We start from the raw sequence: 11,816 nt of genomic DNA on the forward strand, positions 1-11,816 counted from the left end.
TATACTGTATTGGTGTTTTTCTTTCTGGTGAAGCCTATCTTGAAGGATTTTGAGCATTACCTTGCTAGCATGTGAAACGAATGCAATTGTGCGGTAGTTTGAATATTCTTTGGCATTGCCCTTCTTTGGGACTGGAATGAAAACTGACCTTTTCCAGTCCTGTGGCCACTGCTGAGTTTTCCAAATTTGCTGGCATATTGAGTGCAGCACGTTTAACAGATCATTGTTTAGGATTTGAAATGGCTCAGCTGGAATTCCATCACCTCCACTAGCTTTGTTCGTAATGATGCTTCCTAAGGCCCACTTGACTCCAGGATGTCTGGCTCTAGATGAGTGATCACATACACTATTGTGGTTATCTGGGTCATTAAGATTTTTTTCTGTATAGTTCTTTTGAGTATCCTTGTCACCTCTTCTTAGTATCTTCTGCTTATCTTAGGTCCACATTTCTGTTCTTTATTGTGCCCATCTTTGCATGTGATGTTTCCTTGGTATCTCTAATTTACTTGAATAAATTTGAATATAAACCTCCATGATATGAAACATCTATAAGTTACTGATTTCAGCATTATTTCTAATATCAAAAGAATGGAGATATCCCTTGTGTCCAGCCACAGATGTAGAACATAGTTTTCCAAATTCTTCCCATGTGTTTTGTGCAATGTGCCTATGTTACTCCTCCATCAAGAGGTATCCAATTCTTTTTCCATTTAGATCTGCAAAGACCTCATGACTTGCTTTAACCAACCAAAAGCAGCAGCAGTGACTCTGGGCCAATTTTAGGGCTGCCCTAGAAAAAATGATGTCACAGTGGCAACAAGCACATATAGCACCTAGGTTTTTGTTTCTGAAAACCATTACCACTGAAAGTAACCATTCCATACTGAATTTCAGGTTTAGGCAGTGAAGGTATCAATTTTTTTTCTGGGTCATTCCACATTGCCTGAAATCAAGGATGAACTCCAAGGAAAAGTATGTTAAAAGGAGACAAGAAGCTGGAAAGGACTTCCACTAGCCAAACAAATAACAATTTGAGTATCAAAAAGAAAAATGACTATGACCATAAAATATTTTTTAAAACCTATGTGTCCATAGAGATACCTCAAAAAAAAAAAAAAAAAAAAGGGAAAAGAAAGAAAAGAAAAACCTCATTTGCCGCCATTGGAGGTCACTTTTTATTACTTAAAGTCCTTATCTGATCATTTCAGCTAAAGAGGAAAAAATTAGCACTAACAATGATGTTTTAGTAGGAACTGTCAAGGCTGTATATTGTCACCCTGCTTATTTAACTTCTATGCAGAGTACATCATGAGAAACGCTGGGCTGGAAGAAGCACAAGATGGAATCAAGATTGCCAGGAGAAATATCAATAACCTCAGATATGCAGATGATACCACCCTTATGGCAGAAAGTGAAGAAGAACTAAAAAGCCTCTTGATGAAAGTGAAAGTAGAGAGTGAAAAAGTTGGCTTAAAGCTCAACATTCAGAAAACTAAGATTATGGCATCTGGTCCCATCACTTCATGGGAAATAGATGGGGAAACAGTGGAAACAGTGTCAGACTTTATATTTTTGGGCTCCAAAATCACTGCAGACGGTGACTGCAGCCATGAAATTAAAAGACGCTTACTCCTTAGAAGGAAAGTTATGACCAACCTAGATAGCATATTCAAAAGCAGAGACATTACTTTGCCAACAAAGGTCCATCTAGTCAAGGCTATGGTTTTTCCAGTAGTCATGTATGGATGTTAGAGCCGGACTGTGAAGAAAGCTGAGCACCGAAGAATTGATGCTTTTGAAGTGTGGTGTTGGAGAAGACTCTTGAGAGTCCCTTGGGCTGCAAGGAGATCTAACCAGTCCATTCTGAAGGAGATCAGTCCTGGGATTTCTTTGGAGGGAATGATGCTAAAGCTGAAACTCCAGTACTTTGGCCACCTCATGCGAAGAGTTGACTCATTGGAAAAGACCCTGATGCTGGCAGGGACTGGAAGCAGGAGGAGAAGGGGATGACAGAGGATGAGATGATTGGACGGCATCACCGACTCAATGGACATGGGTTTGGGTGGACTCTGAGAGTTGGTGATGGGCAGGGAGGCCTGGTGTGCTGTGATTCACGGGGTCGCAAAAAGCTGGACATGACTGAGCAACTTCCTTCCTTCCTTCCTTCCTTTCTCTGATTTTGTTTGGCCTTAATACCAGAGAACCAGCTTTTGGCTTTACTGATTTTTTTCTTTTTGTTTTTCTATTTTCAAACTTGCCAAAGATTGAAAATTTTCCTTGTTGTTGTTCAAAAATATCCAATTATAATAACTTTAAAATAGGTGCATAAGCCTAACAAAACATTTACAGAATCTGTATGCTGAAAACTACAAAGAGTGATGAAAGAAATCCAGGAAAACCTAAATATAGAGATATTGTATTTATAGATTAAATATGCAACAAAGTAAAGATTTCAATTTTTCCAAAACCGATATATAGGTTTGTTTAGTTGCTGAGTCGTGGTTGACTGCATGATCTCATGGACTGTAACCCATCAGGCTCCTCTGTCTTCCTCCTCCTACTTTTGCAGGCAAGAATACTGGAATGGGTTGCCATTTCCTTCTCCAGAGCATCTTCCAGACAGATTCTTTACCAAAAGGCAGATTCTTTATCACTTTACTAAAGTGGTAAAGACAGACTCTTTACCACTGAGCCACCAAAAATATTCTTTTGCTGATATTTTGACTTGTATTATAGGCTTGTATATACAGGCTACATAGGCTTAATATAATACAAGTCAAAATATCAGCAAAAACTTTTAAAATATATATATTGGTTCTAAAAGGAACTGGAATAGTTTAAAATGATTTTAAAAGAATAAAGTTAGAAGAATCACAATGATTTTAAGACTTACTATAAAGCTATAATAATAAAAATTGTGTGGTAACAGTAAAAGGATTGACACCTAAATCAATGAAAGAAAACAGAGTCTTGAAATAGACTTATGCAAATATTACCAACTGATTTTTGGTGAAGATTCAAAAGTATTCAGTGGATAAGGACAGTCTTTTCAACATACAGGGTTGGACACAGAACATTTATACGCAAAAAAAAAAGTAATCTAAATATCATATTTTGTATAGAATTAACTCAAAACGGATTACAGACTGAATGGAAAAATGTAAAAACAGAAAATGTTTAGGATAAGACATAGAAGAAAATCTTTGTGACCTGGGGTTAGGCAAAGGCTTTCCCCCCAGCCCCACCCAACTTATTTCTTTACTGAAGTACAGTTGATTTACTGTACTTTTGTTATGTTAATTTCTTCTATACAGTAAAGTGACTCAGTTATACACATATATACATTCTTTTTAATATTCTTTTCCATTATGGTTTATCCCAGGACATTGAATATGGATCCCTGTGTTTACAGTAGGACCTTACTGCTTAGCCACTGTATATGAAGGAGTTTTTAGACATGTCAGCAAAAGCACAATCCACAAAAGAAAAAGCTGATAAGTTAGACTTCATTAATATTAAAAACCTTTGCTCTACCAGGGATACTGTTAAAAGGATGAAGAAAACAAGCAAGAGATTGGGAGGTGCTATCTGCAAAGCACATATCCAATGAAAGATTTGTATCAAGAATACACAGTGAACTCTCAAAACTCAAATTAAGAAAACAAAGAGTCTAATTTAAAACTAGGCAAAAGATTTGGACACATCTCTAAAGAAAACATGTAAATGACAAGTAGGCACATGAAAAGATGTTCAACATCATTAGCCCTGAAAGAACTGCAAATTAAAACAATAACTCTTTGATATATATTTATGAGAATGGATAAAATTAAAATAATGACAAGACAAAAGAACAAACAAAAACAAAACAAGAAAAAATTTAAAAATCAACAATACCAAGTGTTGGTGAGGATGCACAACTGGCATTTTCATTCATTGAAGGTAGGAATGCAAAATGGTACAGGCATTCTGGAAGACCATCTGGCAGTTTCTTCAGTTCAGTTCAGTTCAGTCGCTCAGTCGTGTCCGACTCCTTGCGACCCCATGAATCGCAGCACGCCAGGCCTCCCTGTCCATCACCAACTCCCGGAGTTCACTCAAACTCATGTCCATCGAGTCAGTGATGCCATCCGGCCATCTCATCCTCTGTCATCCTCTTCTCCTCCTGCCCCCAATCCCTCCCAGCATCAGAGTCTTTTCCAGTGAGTCAACTCTTCGCATGAGGTGGCCAAAGTACTGGAGTTTCAGCTTTAGCATCATTCCTTCCAATGAACACCCAGGACTGGTCTCCTTTAGGATGGACTGGTTGGATCTCCTTGCAGTCCAAGGGACTCTCAAGAGTTTTCTCCAACACCACACTTCAAAAGCATCAATTCTTCAGTGCTCAGCTTTCCTCACAGTCCAACTCTCACATCCATACATGACCACAGGAAAAACCACAGCCTTGACTAGATGGACCTTTGTTGGCAAAGTAATATCTCTGCTTTTGAATATGCTGTCTAGGTTGGTCATAACTTTCCTTTCAAGGAGTAAGCGTCTTTTAATTTCATGGCTGCAATCACCGTGTGCAGTGATTTTGGAGCCCCCCAAAATAAAGTCTGACACTGTTTCCACTGTTTCCCCATCTATTTCCCATGAAGTGATGGGACCAGATGCCATGATGTTAGTTTTCTGAATGTTGAGCTTTAAGCCAACTTTTTCACTCTCCTCTATCACTTTCATCAGAGCTTTTTAGTTCTTCTTCACTTTCTGCCATAAGGGTGGTGTCATCAGCATATCTGAGGTTATTGATATTTCTCCTGGCAATTTTGATTCCATCTTGTGCTTCTTCCAGCCCAGCGTTTCTCATGATGTACTCTGCATATAAGTTAAATAAGCAAGGTGACAATATACAGCTTGACGTACTCCTTTTCCTATTTGGAACCAGTCTGTTGTTCCATGTCCAGTTCTAACTGTTGCTTCCTGACCTGCATATAGGTTTCTCAAGAGGCAGGTCAGGTGGTCTGGTATTCCCATCTCTTTCAGAATTTTCCACTGTTTATTGTGATCCACACAGTCAAAGGCTTTGGCATAGTCAATAAAGCAGAAATAGATGTTTTTCTGGAACTCTCTTGCTTTTTCCATGATCCAGTAGATGTTGGCAATTTGATCTCTGGTTACTCTGCCTTTTCTAAAACCAGCTTGAACTTCTGGAAGTTCACGGTTCACGTATTGCTGAAGCTTGGCTTGGAGAATTTTGAGCATTACTTTACTAGCATGTGAGATGAGTGCAACTGTGCGGTAGTTTGAGCATTCTTTGGCATTGCCTTTTTTTGGGGATTGGAATGAAAACTGACCTTTTCCAGTCCTGTGGCCACTGCTGAGTTTTCCAAATTTGCTGGCATATTGAGTGTAGCACTTTCACAGCATTATCTTTCAGGATTTGAAATAGATCAACTGGAATTCCATCACCTCCACTAGCTTTGTTCGTAGTGATGCTTTCTAAAGCCCACTTGACTTCACATTCCAGGATGTCTGGCTCTAGGTGAGTGATCACACTATCATGATTATCTGGGTCGTGAAGATCTTTTTTGTTTCTTATAAACCCAGAAATTTCTTCTAAACCCAGAAATCCCTCTCCTGGGATTTCTCCCTGGAGAATGAAAACTTACATTATACAAAACCTGATTATCTGTGTTTATAGCAGTTCTGTTCATAGTTGCCCAAAACAACTCAAACTGGAAAACAATTCAAATGTCCTTTATACCAGGTGAATGGAGAAACAATTTGTGGTACATCCATAGAAAGGATATTACTCAGCAATAAGAAGGAAGAAACAAAAGATACATGCAACAATTTAGAGGAATATCAAAGGTTTATGCTGAGTAAAAGAAGCCAGTCTAGAAAAGTTACATACTGTATAGTTCCATTCATATGACATTCTCTAAAAGATGAAATTATAATGATGGAGAACAACAATGGTTTCCAGGCGATAAAGGTTTGACTGTAAAGAGATGACATGAGGAAGATTTTCAGCGTGATAGAATTGTTCTGTATCCTGATTATGGTACTGATTACACAAATCTATACATGTGTATACATCTATATGCTTGTTACTTGGAAAAAAATCTGTGACAAACCTAGACAGTGTATTAAAAAGCTGAAACATTACTTTGCCAACAAAGGTCCATCTAGTCAAAGCTATGGTTTTTCCAGTAGTCATGTATGGATGTGAGAGTTGGACTATAGAAAAAACTGAGTGCTGAAGAATTGATGCTTTGAACTGTGGTGTTGGAGAAGACTCTTGAGAGTCCCTTGGACTGCAAGGAGATCAAACTCATCAATCCTTAAAACATCAGCCCTGAATATTTATTGGAAGGACTGACGCTGAAGCTGGAACTCCAATACATTGGCCACCTGATGTGAAGAACTAACTCTTCACATCAGGAAATCTTTCCTGCTGGGAAAGATTGAAGGCAGGAGAAGAGGACAACAGAAGATGAGATGTTTGGATGGCATCACCAACTCAATGGACATGAGTTTAAGCAAGTTCCAGGAGTTGGTGATGGACAGGGAAGCCTGGCGTGCTGCAGTCCATGGGGTTGCAAAGAGTTGGACATGACTGAGTGACTAAACTGAACTGATACATGTGTTAAAATTCATAGAACTGTACACGTCAAAAGAAAAGAATAGTTTTGTTTTTTACAGTGTGAGTTTTTAAAAAACACTTTTTAAAGTTGAGGGACAAAAGAGAGGAGAAGAGAGAAGAGCCACTGAACAACCAAGGAGAAATTTCAACTAAGAGAGCAGAGTATCTTGGAAACCTTGTGAAGATTACCAGTCAAAGGTGAGGGTGTAATCTATATCAAATGTTACTGATAATCAAGTTAGACAAGGACTGAGAAATGACAACTAGTAATGTAGAGGTCATCAGTGACTCTGATGAGAATACCATTAGAATAGGATGGAAAAAATGGGAGGAGGGAAATTAGAGTTAACAAGTACAGAGCCTGGGAAAGAAATAGGACAATAGCTGACAGAAGTTAGCAGAGTTAAGAGAAGATAATTTTTTTAAGACTCAAGAAATAAAAGTATGTTTATATGCTGATGTGTGTGTGCTCAGTTGCTTCAGTTGTGTCTGACTCTGTGTGACCCCATGGACTGTAGCCCAACAGGCTCCTCGGTCCATTTGATTTTCCCAGCAAGAATACTGGAGTGGGTTGCCATGCCCTCCTCCAGGGGATCTTCCTGACCCAGGGATAGTACTCCCTTCTTCTGTGTCTCCTGCATTGCAGGCAGGTCCTTAATCCCTGAGCCACCAGGGAAGTCCTTATAGGCTAATGTGACAATCCAGGAGAAAATGAAAAGTGGATGCAGTCCAAATTATTTTGCATACAGCTTTTTTTCAGCACTTACACTGTAACTAATTGTTTACATACACACACACATTCCATATGGTAAACACAAAGTCTGAAAACATAGGAAAATATACTTTTCATCAAAGACTTCTTGGATCTTTTTTAATTGGAGTATAATTGCTTTGTACTTAGATCTTAAAAACATATATAAGTATAAAATAAAAGTATCTATGTTTCTAGACCTTACAGACAACTTACAAACACAGTTGCAAATATACATAGTCATGGTGATTATAAGTTCCTTGAGAACAACTATTATATCTTACTCATTTTTTTAGTCCTAGTCCCTATGAACAGAGTCAGTATTCAATTAAAAATATTTGCTGAATGGATTTATAGTACATAATAAGTCAGTTAGACTATTTTTTTAAAAAAAGATTCAACTCTATGAGCTACTCTATAATAAATCAACTTATTTTCCTATGAATATCCAACACAGCACAAAATAACTCCCTGATTTTCCTGATCAGTCCTGACCCACACGACCCTTGGTCTTATGCCTGCAGTCCATATTTTTTGTATTAACTCTGAACTTAGCCAAATTCTTCTGAATTATCACTGCTATAAACTATACTCCTTTTATTATAAATGTTCCACGATTTCCCTAATGTCCCAATGGGCACAAATGACAAGTTCTAAATAACAAATGATACCACTTTTAATAAAAAAGGAAAAACATTATCACCTTCAAAAAGGGCTAAATATTAAACCTCAAAACTTAAATTTTGAAAATGTGGAATCCTAATTCAAAACATAACTAGAATTCTATGTAGATTCCAGTTTAAATGAAATGTCATATTAATTTAAGAAACAATTTTCCCATATAAAACCTCCTCCAGTTACCACAAAGGAGAAAAATGCATATGTATACATACTGCAACTTGCCATGTTCACTAGAAAATGTACAATTATCACCATAAGAGAGGTTTCTGCTTTGCAGAACTCTACTGTGCATTCAAAAACAGTTCTAAGAAAAGTCTCTAATCTCCCCCATTGTTAGTCAAGTGGTTTATACATGCAGAAAAAAAAAAATGAAAATCAGCTAGATGCATATACTATGGGAAGGGAAAAATGAGGAAAGAAATCACCTCAACAACTCTCACTTTTCTCCTTTCCAAAAATCCCTTATTACCCCCTTTCCTCATTCTTCCCTCCGAAAAGGAAAAAAAAAGCCAGGATCCTTGCCAAACCCCACAAAAACCCTTAGGCCTCTCTCAAGCATGCAAATGTAATTTTCTACCCAGACAACACACTCTCTTTTTAATGAACTCCAAAAACAATCTGTGAATGCCCACAGAAGAGAAAAGAGGAAAATTGCAATGAAAGAATATACAAACAGAGAGATGTGGGGGAGGGTCAAGATGGATATGGCAAGTCCAGAGTTTAAATAGACATAAAAGATAATGAAGGTGAAAGGACTGTAATCAAATAAAATGGTCTGCAGGCTGTCATTTCATACAAATTAGAGTCAGAGAAATATATGAATATTCACTTGAATAAAAATCATTCATTATAGGAGTGGCCCTTCAAGTAAAAGGATCCCTGTCAAGGCCCAATGTGGCTGTCATTCTTTGTTCCATTTTGTAACTAAAAAACAAAAACAAAAATAACTGTGTAGAGATGAAAGAGAAAAAATAATAATTTTTCATATGCACCCACCTCTGAAACAGTCAAGAGCAGGAGCAAATTTCCTCATGACACAGCCAAATAATATGTCAAAATTAGATATTCAAAGAATGTTAATAAATGACAAGAGACACTTCAGTCAGTCACATGACTCCGATCCCTGCAGATGCACATTATGATTCAGATTTGAACAGCAAACAGAGTAGGCCACAGGGCAGGGTGGGAGGACTTAAGAAAAACACAATGCAAAAGGTCATCAAAATGAAAACTGTCTTCTTGCCTCAAAATTTGAAGAGAAGTTTTACTGAAAAAAAAAAAAAAAAGCTTTAAACCAATTGAGGCTGAAATAATTACAACATTTTATGATCTAACCTCTTAATGATGAATAGAATTCTTCTCCCTGCTTAAGGATCAAATTGGTTGGGCTCTACACTTGTCTGGCACCATGCTGTGGGCTATTTCCTTTAATATATAACCAATCAAAGATGTATTCAGGCTTTTGTGAGACCCTAAAGCTTTGCTAACTGCATATCCTAGAGCATCATGAGGTTTTTCTAAAAGGAAGCAGACAAAGCGATATACAGTGATAGCCTCCCTTGGATACGTGATATTCAGTAGACCCTTTCTCAAAGGTAGATATTGAAACCTTTTATAATACACCAAACAGACAATTTTCCTTATAATATCTGTAGTACTTGTCTTATAATATTTATACTAATTTTTTTCCTCCCTTCAATTTATATCAACATACTTCAAGGTCACAGATGCTTAGAGGAGTGACAAAAGAAAACAAACTCTTCAAAATATGTAACTGTTAAAATACATAACAAAATACATAATTCACTGGGAAAGACCCTGATGCTGGGAAAGATTGAAGGCAGGAGGAGAAGAGGATGACAGAGGACAAGATGGTTGGATAGCATCACCGACTCGATATACATGAGTTTGAGCAAGCCCTGGGAGTTGGTGATAGACAGGGAGGCCTGGCATACTGCAGTCCATGGGGTTGCAAAGAACTGGACACAACTAAGTCCTGGGTGTTCTTTGGAAGGAATGATGCTAAAGCTGAAACTCCAGTACTTTGGCCACCTCATGCAAAGAGCTGACTCATTGGAAAAGTCTCTGATGCTGGGAGGGATTGGGGGCAGGAGGAAAAGGGGATGACAGAGGATGAGATGGCTGGATGGCATCACCGACTCGATGGACATGAGTTTGAGTGAACTCCGGGAGTTGGTGATGGACAGGGAGGCCTGGCGTGCTGTGATTCATGGGGTCACAAACAGTAAGACATGACTGAGCAACTGAACTGAACCGAATATTATATTGTATTGATACACCACAATTTATTAATCAGTTGGTGGACATTGAGTTGTTTCCACCTTTCAGCCATTATGAATAATACTGATATATAAACATTTTTGTATAAGTTTCTGGATAGACATATACTTTCATTTCTCTTGGGTGTATGCTGAGAAGTGAAATTGCTGGTTCATACGGTAATTCTGTTTTCAACTTTTAAGGAACTGCCAAATTGTTTTCTATAGCCGCTCTAACATTTTATATTTCCAACAATGTACAGGGGCTCCTATTTTTCCAGGTCCTCTCAGCACTTGTTATCATCCATTGTTTTGATCATAATCATCATAGTGGTATGAAGTGGTATCTCACTGTGGTTTTGATTTACATTTTGTTAATGGTTGATGATGTTAAACATCTTTTTATGAGCTTATTGGTCATTTATATATCTTCTTTATGGTAGCTTTTAAACATGATTTATATGGGAAAATGAACAAAATACTGTTTTATAAAGAATGTTATACACTTGAAACAGATTTATTACAAAGATACATGTCATTTTTCAGTATAAACAAATATTTAACTCTATTTTCTGTACTCTCATGTGAGTTCCCTGGATGATGCACTTGTTATAAATAAGTGAAAGTAAGACTTAATTTGTACAATACTGTTTTTTATGTTCTTTCATTCTTAAAGTCTTGATTTAATCTGGTTACCTTAATATACTTTGTTAGGAAAGTTTTAAAAGGCTATATGATCAATCTCATATAGATATTACTGTGTAATATGTGCCAATATGTACAATTACTTTCACCAATAAATCATAAATTTAACAATAGTAGAGTGTTTATGTATACCTTGTATGGTCATTCCATAAAGATTTAAACTAAATTGTATATTCAGTGATGACTTTTATCATTAAGCCTAATAAAGTAGTATTAGCTTTCAGTAAGTTCTTACAGATTATTGTGTTTAACAGTTGTTGCTCAGTCGCTGAGGTGTGTCAGTTCTTCGCATCAGGTGGCCAAAGTGTTGGAGCTTCAGATTCAGCATCAGTCCTTCCAATGAATATTCAGGACTGATTTCCTTTAGGATGGACTGGTTAGATCTCCTTGTTGTCCAAGGCACTCTCAAGGGTTTTCTCCAACACCACAGTTAAAAAACATCAATTCTTCAGCATTCAGCTTTCCTTACGGTCCAATTTTCACATCCATACATGACTACTGGAAAAACTATAGCTTTGACCAGATGGACCTGTATTGGCAAAGTAATGTCTCTGCTTTTTAATATGCTGTCTAGGTTGGTCATAGCTTTTCTTCCAAGGAGCAAGAGTCTTTTAATTTCATGGCTGCAGTGACTTTGGAGCCCAAGAAAATAAAGCTGGTCACTGTTTCCAATGTCACCCTGTCTATTTGCCATGAAGTGATGGGACCAGATGCCATGATATTAGTTTTTTGAATGTTGAGTTTTAAGCCAAGTTTTTTTCTTTCCCCCTTCTGA

This window comes from Capra hircus, chromosome 3, assembly GCF_001704415.2.
Source record: "Capra hircus breed San Clemente chromosome 3, ASM170441v1, whole genome shotgun sequence".
Lineage (NCBI taxonomy): Eukaryota > Metazoa > Chordata > Mammalia > Artiodactyla > Bovidae > Capra > Capra hircus.